At 43.7% G+C, this 12,278-nt stretch overlaps 1 long non-coding RNA gene across 1 annotated transcript; it reads left to right on the top strand.

Moving 5' to 3' along the window:
• The first annotated feature begins 10,497 nt into the window (after positions 1 to 10,497).
• On the top strand, positions 10,498 to 12,151 carry LOC109251079 (uncharacterized). The gene is made up of 3 exons (XR_002073334.2): positions 10,498 to 10,570; positions 10,869 to 10,992; positions 11,543 to 12,151. It is a non-coding gene; the product is annotated as an uncharacterized LOC109251079 (long non-coding RNA).
• Positions 12,152 to 12,278: the final 127 nt, after the last annotated feature.

Consider the following 12,278-nt stretch of genomic DNA (forward strand, 5'->3'; position numbering starts at 1 on the left):
AGGACCCCAAACACCTTCCTTTGAGCTGATTTACTGACTATCTGCTCACCACATGATGTCCCCCCAACCAGATCTGACCTCCCACCCTTTCCCCAAGCATTTGGAAAATACAAACTATGAAGTAAATTCTCTTTCAAATGTGATTTCAAAGCATCAGAACCGAGCCCAATATTTCAGTTAAAAAAAAAAAAAAAAAAAAAAAAAGACAGGCTTTGAGAGGCAAATGGATGTTAAGACCTAGTTAAAAATTGATAGCCTTGAGGATCTTTCTATTCAGAGAAGGTAAATTATTCCCTGATAGGGCTTACAGACGTCCAGCCAAATTCTTTTTTATTTGGGGGATGGGGGGGGGGCAATCCCGATGGTCCTAGAAAAAAAAAAGCCCTTCTGGTGTTGAGAGGACTTCTGAATTTCTGGAGTCCCTAATCAATTTCCCAAGTATCAGTTTATCAGCTTCGATCATTGCCAAGGAGTGGAAGCCCCCGTGAGATGTGACCCATGAAAGGAGGTACTCAGAGTTTTGAGGCTCTGAGCATCCCTCTGGCCTCCACCCACCTTTGTCATTTTCCTGTTTTGTCTACTGCTTGTATTTCCCCAACCTCCTCCCTGTCTCCTGACCCTTACACTTGATCTCTTCAGACACTTCCTTCTAACTTTTTTCTTTCTCTAATTGGCTACATATGGAATAAAGTATTTTGAGATTTTTGGTTATATTTATTAAATAAAGCTTTATGATCCTTGTTCATTATTTAATTTTTTTCCTGATGATAAAGCACATGCTAGTTGTCAAAACTCCAACAGTAGAAAAGTGTTATGTGCATACTTCTCATCTCCTAAAGCGTCACACTGCATCCAGCCATCAGGCACCACAGTTGATGCAGGAGGGCGTGGGGGCACATTTCTTCCACGTACACAGAGATGTTTCACAGCTGGGGATTGCTTTATGTGCCCCTTGCAACTTTCTCTTTTCATTTAACAATGTACCAGGACATCTCTTTCCTACTGGACAGACCTACCTCACTCATTTTAACTGCTCCATCATAACATTTCACTTAGTGGGTGTACCATAGTTTATGTACCTGTATCTCCAACAATGGGTATTTGGTTGTTTCCAGCTTCTCCTGATTACAAACAATGCTGCAATGTAGGTTCCGTACATATTTCTGTGCAGTTCTGTAGATGTTTAATTGTCTGTTTAAATGAGAAAAAGGACTAGAGGTGATGTTGCTAGGTCAAAAGGCATGTATGTTTAAAATTCTGGATATAGCTAAATTGCCACCAAGAAAGGCTAAGCAGTCCCATGGTATATTCTTCTCCCGGTGCAGTGAGAAAGTGCTGCTGGTCCGTGGCCTCGCCAACACGGGGCATCCACAATCATTTTCATCTTTTTCTAAATTTTACAGAGGTGAGTGGCTTGCATCTTTCTATTTCTTTTAAGCATGTGAATAGGTTATTAAAAGAAACAACTCATGGCCTTTGCTAAGGTATTTCTGGGCCTGTGGCTATAAACTATCCCCACTCACCCCAAGTTCACAGCCTCCCTATTTTCTGGTATGACAAGATATCTCAGGTTTGCCTTCAAATTTTCCTGTCCCAACCCTGTAATCAACCACTTCTCCAAGGAGCCAGGATTCCTTTACTGCGAAATGATATTTAGGGACCACAATTTGGTGCTGGGGTGCTCAATGCTACTAGGCTGATTTTTTTCCTCTAAGGAAAAAAAAATTTCCAGCTTAGAATTCTATATCCAGCCATGGTATTCTAGTGATGAGGACAAATGATATTTTTAGATATGCAAGAATTCAGAAAACCGACCATCTTCTGACCGCTCTTAGGAGGCGTGTCACAGAATGAAAGAGTCAACCAAGAAAGAGGAAGGTTTGGGATGCAGGAAATAGTGGAGCCAGTCCAGGAGAAGGAGCTGTCAGGAACAACAGCTATGCATCGGTCCAATTTGAGCATGAGGATGGACGGCTTCAGGAAGTAGGTCTCTGTGAAATGGGGGAGACCAGCGGAGTCGGAAATATGCCCGAGAAGTTGCACATGCAAGAGCACAGCTGTGGATGAAAATCAGGCCAGAAGGGAAGAAGGGTCCTCGGCTGGAAAAGCCAGCATGGAGCATCACAGGCCATGAAGTAAACTCTTCAGGCAAGATTTGCGGCGGGGAGGAACCAGGGTCTTGTTTCCACCTGGAGACACACGCTGAATGCTGATGCTACATCTTCCCATAACTGGCAGCCGCAGAGGCCACTGTGAGGCTCCGTGCAATTTTTGCTTTGTAATTTGTTTCTCAGTTTTGAAGTTATGTCTTTATTTATACCCGACTACCCCGGACATAAGTATTTAGGTTCTTGTCATATTGTTCCATAAGCTTAATTTGTGTCATGCCAAATTTGATTGGTAAATTTGTCTACTTTTTCTTGGCATTAGATTTCTTCATATTTTGGTAACTTACTTTGCAGGCAGTCTCATCTTGAGGAGGAGGGCTTTTATTTGTTGGTTTCTTTGACCGGTGTTTGAGTTCCAGTCTCTCTCTCTCTCTCTCCTTGTCCAGGAGTCTACCATTTGTTGGTTACCTCCATGGTAACCAAGAAATGTGCTAACAGTGCCCTGAGCTACCGCTCCATGATGATACCAGGCATGCCGCAGACCCAGGAAAGGAGGCACACGCAGCTGGGCTGGACTCCCGGTCAGGAAGCTGGCTCTCAGTCCTCTTCGCCCACCTCCCTAGGCCCTCAGCTCCCTGTAACCCACAGTCCCCAGCAGCAGGTGGGCAGCCCTGGTTCCCAGCTCTGTTTCACCCAGTGAACCTGCCTGGGGTCCCTTTCTCATAAGGGCTTTCCCCCAGAGCTGAGCCTCCAATGCCTCCTGCTCACTCCCAAACCCATGAGTCCATGAGGCCTATTCTCTCACCACGCACACTGTTTCTGCTCATTTTTTGGTTCAAAGAGATGTCTGCCCTGCTTTCTGAGCCTGGCTCTGTCTTTCTCATTACCTGTTGACAAATTTTATCTTTCGTCGTTATGTGACCAAAACAAGGAGTGTGGTGAATGCGAATGTGCTGTGCTGTCTCACCCAGATCGATATCACTTTTATTACTTCCCCTTAACTTTATTCCCTTCATCCTCCCTTGTTGTCCACTCTGTATCCATTCTTTCCTTCCTTTGCTCTAAAAGAACCTCTACACTGCTGGGCGAGCCAACGTGCCCCAGTGACACCTCCCAGCCTCCTTTGTATACAGAAGTGGCCAGTTAAAAGGTAAGGAAAAGATAATTACGTGGGGCTTCCAGGAAAGTTCTTTAAAAGGGCCTGACTCAGGGGCGCCTGGGTGGCGCAGTCGGTTAAGCGTCTGACTTCAGCCAGGTCACGATCTCGCGGTCCGTGAGTTCGAGCCCCGCGTCAGGCTCTGGGCTGATGGCTCAGAGCCTGGAGCCTGCTTCCGATTCTGTGTCTCCCTCTCTCTCTGCCCCTCCCCCGTTCATGCTCTGTCTCTCTCTGTCCCAAAAATAAATTAAAAAAAATAAAAGGGCCTGACTCAGCTGGAAGGCGTACCTTTTTGCCCTTTGATTCTCCTTTTCTTGTACCTGAAATGCCGATGTGATGGGTAGAGCTCAGCTGTCATCTTGAGACAATGAAGTGACTTTGAGGGTGGCAGCTACATGCTGAGAATGGCTGAGCAGAAAAGCAGCAAGTACCTGGGGTCTCCAAGAGCAAGATCAAGGTGGGCTCAGCAGTGGAGACATAGCCAAGGTTCTGCCCCAGGAACTTTCCAGTTGGGATGACCAGCAGCTGCAGCTGCCAGAGTAATTTCTCAATAGACCCTCTGTATTCGCATTATTCCCTGAAGATTCAAAGTTCCAGGTGGGAGGAAGCATGTGATTGGCTGAGATTGGGTCAGGGGCGTTTTCCAGCTGCCAGGAGGTTGAGAATCCCTGGCCCCTTTGGCATCTATAGTGGGACATAGGCACTACCTCCTACTGAGACCCACACAAAGGATTCCTCCCCGGAGAGTCCAAAAACGATGGGTAACATCCGCTGTGCCCCTGCAGTAACTGATACACCAGGACGTCTTTGGCCAGGATCCCTCCCCTTGACCAGGTGAGCTGTGGCTCTTTTCTACTCACTACCAGGGTGGATGCAAATGAGAACACAGGGATGGGCTCCCGTCTTGGCAGGCATCCTGCCTTTCCAGGCTTTTCTTCATTCTCCGTTGTCTGGTCTCTCTTGTGCAAATCCTGGGGAAGCTCTTTTCTTGGATCCTGGCTCACGGCACTCTGGGCTTTATCTCCATCTCATCTTGCCATCTGTCCCTAGCTCCCATCCCAAACCTAGCCCTTTACAATAGCCAGTGCACACAGGCCCGACCATGGTGTTCATTCAAGGACTTCCTTTCCAAATGGTCAGCCCATTCTTAGAAGGTCTGGGCCAGGTGTCACCCACTTAGGTGACAACCTAGCAGCAGCCATGCCTTCCTGAATCACTGTGCCAAGATGCTGATCCTCGTGTCCTGTCCCCTTTAGGTTCTTTCCAGGTGGAGATGGCAACATGAAGGACAGGTGACAAAAATGTGAATTTGCTTTATTTCCACTTTTTTTTTAATGTTTATTTATTTTGAGAGACAGAGAGAGCATAAGCTGGGGAGGAGCAGAGAGAGGAGAGAGAGGATGCCAAGCAGACTCTGAGCTGTCACCACAGAGCCCAACATGGGGCTGGATCCCACAAACTGAGATCACGACCCGAGCCGAAATCAAGAGTTGGAAGCTTAACCGACTGAGCCACCCAGGTGCCTCTATTTCCAAGTGTTATGCTCATTTATGGATCTGGTGCTGGGCATTGGACGGCCCACAACAAAACCCAAAAAACAAAAAACAAAACCAAACAAAAGAGACACACAGTACTTTTGCTGGCACAATATGCAAAGCATCAGGAAGATGTGCCCTCTTCTCCTCCGTCTGCTGAATCTTACCCAAGTGCATCTAACTGGAGGGCCTAATTTGATTCCAGAACCCTAGAAGCAAGGAAGCCTGGGAAATGCAGTAGTCAGCGTTCCAGCCCCAGCAGGCACACTTAGAAGGAAATGAGAACGGGTACCCATGCCCACTCACCATATCCTTAACCCCTGCCATCAACAGGGAACCCCACAGGAAGCTACTTGCACACATCAAGATTTGTGGGTTGTCACCGCCTGGTCCCAAGGTTGTAATGTGTCAGCCAGGCACAGATCACAGATGAAGCTACCCACCAAAGATCAGCAAACACCGTGACTTCCATACACAGAAGGTGGTAACTAGATGGTTCTGGACGGTTTTTGCGGGTCATGTCAGGAGACTGCGGGTGCATCATTCCCGTATCTGACTTAGAGTGCCATCGGAGCATTAAGGAACCTTGGTGAACGGGGTCAGAACACATCTGTCCTTCTCCCGCTGGATGTTACTAACTACTTCACCCACAGAGGCCGTTCCTAATGATCTGGGATCCTCGCCGTAGAATCACAGGCACTTTTTTTTTTTTTTTTAAATTGAGGTGAAATGTATGTCACATAAAAGTAACCATTTTGAAGTGTACAGATCAGTGGCACTTAGTACATTTCAGTATTGTACAACCAGCACCTCTGTCTAGTTCCCAAACATTTTTGTGTCTCCACAGTCACTCCTGATGCTCTCTCCCCTGAGCCCCATCCAAGGCTCTTCAGTTACTTATACACAGCAGTTTTCCGTTTTTGGCTTAAGCTCTCTTGGATTGGATTTCTGCACTTGTACCAGAAAGAGTCCTAAAATGGCAAAGCTCCAGCATAACCATCTGCTTGTCAGACAGGTCTTCTGCTCCCCTTACCTAATGTAGATTTCCCTGTTCCACCCTCTTAAGGCAACGCCCAGTTCTCACTTTCAAGGTTCTTAGCACAAATTACAGGATTACTTGTGTTCCTGGTTTAACGACGGTCTCCTCCGTGGGCCAGTACCATCCAACAAGGTGGGGACAGCTTATTTTGTTCTCTTCCTCTGACTAGCACAGTGCCTGTAAAAAGAATTCGTGCAATAAACGTGCCTGGGGGGAAGCGAAGGGGGGAAAGGCGACATCTAGACATAAAGACACCAGGTCTGGAGTGGTCCCTAGCTAGTGACGATTCGCTATTCAGTTGGGGAGCCCCTCTGCCCCCCTTATCTTCCAAAGCCTGGTACCTCCTCAGCCCCAAAGAAGCAATTACAGACTGCCTTTTTGGAAACAGCTGCTGAGAAAAGGCAAAACAAAAGGGTGAGGAGGATACTAAAATACCGTTGATACAAATGCTTTTATCTGTTTGAAAACTTAATACATATTATACAAATTCAAACATATCACAAGGCTTTAGATTAGAGGGGGGGAGGGGGAAAGGTTGATTCTTTTTCTCACACCTACTAGGAGTCACACCCACTTGCTGTTCCCTCCGTGAAAGGCACCTGCTGTTACTAATCTCTTGTGTCCCAGAGAAACTATATACATATTCAAATGCATATATATCCCTACCTTCTTTTTAAACAAATGCTGGAATAACAAACAGGATGCTTTTACCCTCTTAACCTTGTATCCTGAAGTCACTTTCTAATCAGTACAAGGAGATCTACCTCTTCATTTTAATGCCACATAGTTGCATTGTATGAATGTTACATTTATTCACTCAGCTCCCTTTGAATGGACATTTTAGATGCTCCCTCTTTTTTGCTACTACAACCAATGCAGGAAGGCATATATGCCCTTTGCACACGCCTGCTAGTATGATTAGTATGATAAATTCCTAGAATGGAATTTCTCTGTCAAAGGGTACATTGGTTTTGAGTTTTGCAGAAGTCCTTATAACATCGGACCTCTGGTCAACAACACGGGCCCCTTTTTCCCAACACAATCGTCAACAGTATGTGTTAATCAAACCTCTTGATCTTTGGCAACCCGAAGGGTAAAACAGAATGCCCTTGTCTTAACTAAAAATTTTCAAAGAACCCGCGCAGAGAATATACTATAAAATGAACAATCATGAATCTTTCATCCATATCCAGACTTGGTGTTTTTCTTTATCGCTTCGAGAATTTTCATTTTGTTAGAAATAAATGTTACAGGTGCAGTAGAGCTCATCTATGTATTCCTGTCTACTTTCATTCTCTTTCTTCCCCCCGTGGAAGTGACTGTCATTAATTTGATGTTCACTGCTCCCATGCGTTAGAGTTATGCTGCATATTTACGTCTCAAAAACAATATTTTTGAATGTTTTAAAGCTGTATCTATTAGTCATCAAATTCTGTGCATACATAACTGTGTTTAAATTGTATATATCACTATACATAATATAGCCCTATGAGTATTATGTATTATAGTCATATATAATTAAACTGTGTACAGTATTCATCAAATTTATATATTGCAATTGAGACAGAAAGAACATTAGATAAAGTTCAACTAGAATCAGAAGGGGGCTGTCTTAACCTTGTAAGGGTTATATAGCAAAAATCTATACAAACATTATATTTAATGGAAAAAACATTAGATAGATTTCTTTTAAAATTAGAAACATATGTGCTTACTATCCTTCTACCATTTAGGATAATACTGGAGTTTCCATGCAAGGAAAGAGGGGGTGTAAGAATTACAATGGGATAAATTAAAAATGTTCTAATTCTCAGATAACATGACCATATACCTAGAAAAACATCAGAATCCATTGCTCACAGACTAGAACTTACAGAAAAGTTCATATAAGATCAACCTCCAAATATCAACGGTGTTTCTCTACCAGCAATCTAAATAAATGGTTGTATCATGCTTTTGGAGGGGACGACTTAATACTACAAAGATTTTCTCCTCCAAATTAATCCATAAATAATGCAATTTCCATAAAAATTTCAGTTGGGCTTTTTGAGGGCCTTGATAAATTTCTGTGGAAGAAGAAGAGTAAAGAGAGGTTCACTTACCCTACCAATGACAAGAAAGCACAAATTGTTTGGTAGATGAGGTTAGAGAAGCTGGGTGATAATACTGGATAATACTGGATCACATCAGATAAAGAGGTGGATACCTGATGCATTGAAGACCTAAAGACAAAGGTAAAACCACAATATTAGCAGAAGGAAATTTAGGTGAAATCTTTGGGACCTCAGGGTAGGAAAGGACTCAACAAAGCTCCAATATCATAGCCATGAGGCAAATAATTGATGAATTTGATCACTTCAAAATTTATAAATTTTGCACTATGCAGGACTCCAGAGATAAATATAAATAGATATCAGAGGAGGAAAATATTTGAAATGTCTAAAATTGACAAGGGACTATCATCTAAAATACTTGATGAACTCCTACAAAAAAAAAAAAAAAAAGCAACTTAATGGGAAAGTGGGAACTTTTAAGTTTATCCTGCTCAGAACCTATTTTGTGAATTCGTGTATGAACATATTTCCTAAGTCTGGAAATTCTTAGCAATTTCTAATATTGCCTTTCTATCAGTCTCTCTATTTTCTTCTTCCAAATTCCTATTTGACTACTGGACTAAAACTGTATTTTGATCCACACCTCTCTCAACATACCAGAATTAGCTCAAAGGAGATAACAGACCCAAATGTAAAACCATGAAGCTTTTGAGAAAACACAGGGGAAATTTTATAAATGTTTCGTCAGGCAAAGAATTTTTTGAGATACAACAAGAACCATAAAAGAAAAGAAACCCCTATAAATAGACTTTATTAAAATCAAGAATTTCAAAAGACATTGTAAAGACAAGGAAAAGACTGAAAGAAAATAATACAAATCACATACCTGATAAAGGGGTTGTATCGAGAAATACATTAAAAACTCTGAAAGTTCAATAGTAAGAAAACAAAGAACCCCGTTGTTGTTTTTTTTGTTTGTGTTTCTGAATGGGCAAAATATTTGGACACATCACTAAAGTAGATATATGAGTGGGAATTGAGCTCAAGAAAAGAAACTCAGCACCATCAATCTTAAGAAAATACAAATTAAAGCCATGATAGGATACTATTACACAATACACACCTATTTTAAATGACTGTAAATATCTAAACCATACCAAGTGTTGGCAAGCATAGGAAACTGCTTAAACTCCCATTTACTAATGGTGGGAATGGAAAATGGTCAACCAGTTTGGAAGTTTCTTAAAATGTTACATATATATCTACCCTAGACTCAGCTATTCAACTCCTAGGTATTTACCTAAGAGGAATGAACCTACCCAAATGTCCAGTAATAGTTGAATGGGTAAACAAATAATGGTTTGTTCATGCAATGGACCCCTTGGCAATAAAAAGGAATAGAGTATTGATGCAGTCAACAACAGTGATGGTTCTCAAAATAGTTATGTTGGCCTAAAGAAGCCATTCAAAAAGGAACAAAATTCGCTTTATATAAAAGTCTAAAATTCTAGAACATGCAAACTCGTCTACAGTGACAGAAAGCATATCAGTGATTGCCTGGAAGTTGCGGGGCGGGGTGGGGGGTGGCAGGGAGAAGTGAGAGACAGGGATTATAAAGGAGCATGCGAAAACTTTGGGGGGCACAATATGTTAATTATCTTGATTGTGGTGATGGAGTTATGGGTATATTCACACACCAAAACTTATCCAATTGTAAACTTCATACATGTTCAATTCACTCTACGTCGCTTATTACCCCAATAAAACTGTGCCTCTGTTATCTCAACACAAGGGCTACCTCCTGGCTTTTGTCCTGAGAATTAGATGAGTGGAAACCCTTAAAACAGCTGCTGACCCTTTACGGTAAGTTCTCACGAAGCATCGTTTCTTGCGGTTGTAACAAACACACTGGCTCAGAAGAGAGTTCCAAGAAAGCTATTTATTTCCTATAAGCGGGAAATGTTACCTCCTTCGTGGGGTAGGAAAACAGTACAGGAATCAAATGCCTTGCAATTAAAAGTAAATTTTGTTACTTAGTTTTCCTGGATATTAAAAAAAAAAAAATCTAATAAAAGAAATGTTTACCTTAAAAAATGCAAGTAGTCAAAAAATCCACTTGATAGCCAAACCAATTCTAATTTCAGGTGTTGACTACTGATGCTTGCATAATTTTCTAAATTCTCTAAAATTCTTATTTTGTGATGGTTTAGATCTTTTGGAGAATCCTGGGAGAGTTCCCAGGTGTGTGTGTGAGAAAGAACCAAGCGTCCTTCTGGTGGAGACGATATTACTGTTTCACATTAATAATTGAGAACTTACATTTCCTAAGCCGAGCTCCGTAAACCAAATTTCTGCAACCCCAAAGAAAACTTCCCGCGGACTAATACGGTTTTCTCATAGGGACTTTGGTGGGATGAATGACGTTCTCTAATTGGTTGAAGCTTTCACCCGCTACGCCCCCCGGTGCTTCGGGAATTGGCTGGCGCAGGGGGCTGCTCCCTCAGGATTGGCTAAGGCTGGCTTTCCACGCTCCCTACTCTCTCGCGATTGGCTGAAACTCGCTTTCCGCGTCTCATGATGCTCCCTTGGGATGGGCTAGGTCAGTGACATTCTTCCCGCCTTCACCCGGCTGCCCTCCTGTTTCCTTCCTCTTTGTGCTCACGATGCAGCCCCTGGGGGTGTGTGGGGTGGGGTGGATGCTTTTCTTCTGGTTCTGAATTTCTGCCCTTTATAGGGTCCTCAGGACTCCCCTGGGAAGGGCCCCTCACAATTACCGAACCTTTGGGCCGAGACCCAGCTTATTCCATGAATGTGGAGAAGCAGCTTTATCAGGATGGAGGGAGAGAGGGGTCCCTGGGAGTGATCCCAGTGGATTTCCTCCTGGAGTGCCCGCATTTTCCTCTCCTCCTTGAAGATGAGAGAGGGCGAGGGATGCAAATGCAACTGTCTCTAACAGTTTCTGTTCTCATGGCTTAGGTGGAAGAGGAGGAAAGAAAGAAGACGTCACCACTGATGGGCTGTTTCCTTGCCTGACTCAGTTGGTGTGTCCATTCTGGATGGCTGCCTTTCCTCATGGCCTCTTGGATGGCTCTCCCATAAGGTTTGGTGGCAGCACGGGGGAACAAATACTTTTGCGAGTGGTGTTAATCTGGCCTTATGGTTAAGAGCTAAGTCTGAGAAAATGGTTATGGTTCAGATCTCAACTCCAACATGTACTGATTTTATGACCTCTACAGGTGACTTAACCTCGAAAAATTTCAGTTTTTCCACATGTAGAGGGCTGCATAGCTACGTGGTAGGGTTGCTGTTGAATTATAGGTGGGGAGAGCTTGGTACAATGTCTTAGACTTTGATTCGGTGACAAATGACGGGCCCTAGATTCTGCATAGCGGCACATGACAGGTATCCATTTCTGTTCTTCATAAGACCTGTGATGTGTGTGGGAAGCGGGGAACAGCAGACACCAGGCAGACCGGTCAGGAGGCTCTGCCTTCTTGAACCTGTGCCATCTGGAACACATAGCCTGACAGGTTCCTGCAGAACCTGGATGGAGAGAGTGCGAAGTATCACGGGGTCTGCGTTAGTTCAGGCTGTTGTAACAAATTACCGTAGACTGGATGGCTTAAACATCAAACGTTTATTTCCCACAGTTCTGGAGGCTGGAAGCCTGACATGTGCCAGCTCGTTTGGATTCTGGTGAGAGCCCTCTTTTGGGTTGCAAACTGACTTCTGCTATTGTCACAACTAGCTCTCTGAACTCTTCTTTTAAATTTTTTTTTAACTTTTATTTATTTTTGAGACAGAGAGAGACAGAGCATGAACAGGGGAGGGTCAGAGAGAGGGAGACACAGAATCTGAAACAGGCTCCAGGCTCTGAGCTGTCAGCACAGAGCCTGACGCGGGGCTTGAACTCACGGACTGTGAGATCATGACCTGAGCCGAAGTCGGCCACTCAACCGACTGAGCCACCCAGGCGCCCCTCTGATCTCTTCTTATAAGGGCACCAATCCCATTCATGAGGGCTCCGCCCTCACAACCTAATTACCTCTCAAAGGCCCCACCTCCAAATGCCATCATTGGGATTGGGTTTTCAACATGTGAATTTGGGAGGAACACACACAGAACATAATAAAGTTATTGTTTTCTTACTCTTTGGTTTGTCTATAACCTTCCTTATTTCAAAGAAACTGGGGTGCCCCCCCACCACCACGGTGCATGTAACTACACTCACACAAGATGACAGTATACATTCAGATGGATTCCTTAGAAACACCTAAAAGCTACCAATGCCTAGAACAGCGCCCTGTGCATGTACCCTGATCACCGGCTTACTGGGTGAGAGCTCTGCCAGCCACTGCTGAATCAACTCCCTTGGTCCTTACAAGC

Source organism: Panthera pardus, unplaced genomic scaffold (assembly GCF_024362965.1).
Source record: "Panthera pardus isolate Hobbes unplaced genomic scaffold, ASM2436296v1 HiC_scaffold_4, whole genome shotgun sequence".
Taxonomy (NCBI): Eukaryota; Metazoa; Chordata; class Mammalia; order Carnivora; family Felidae; genus Panthera; species Panthera pardus.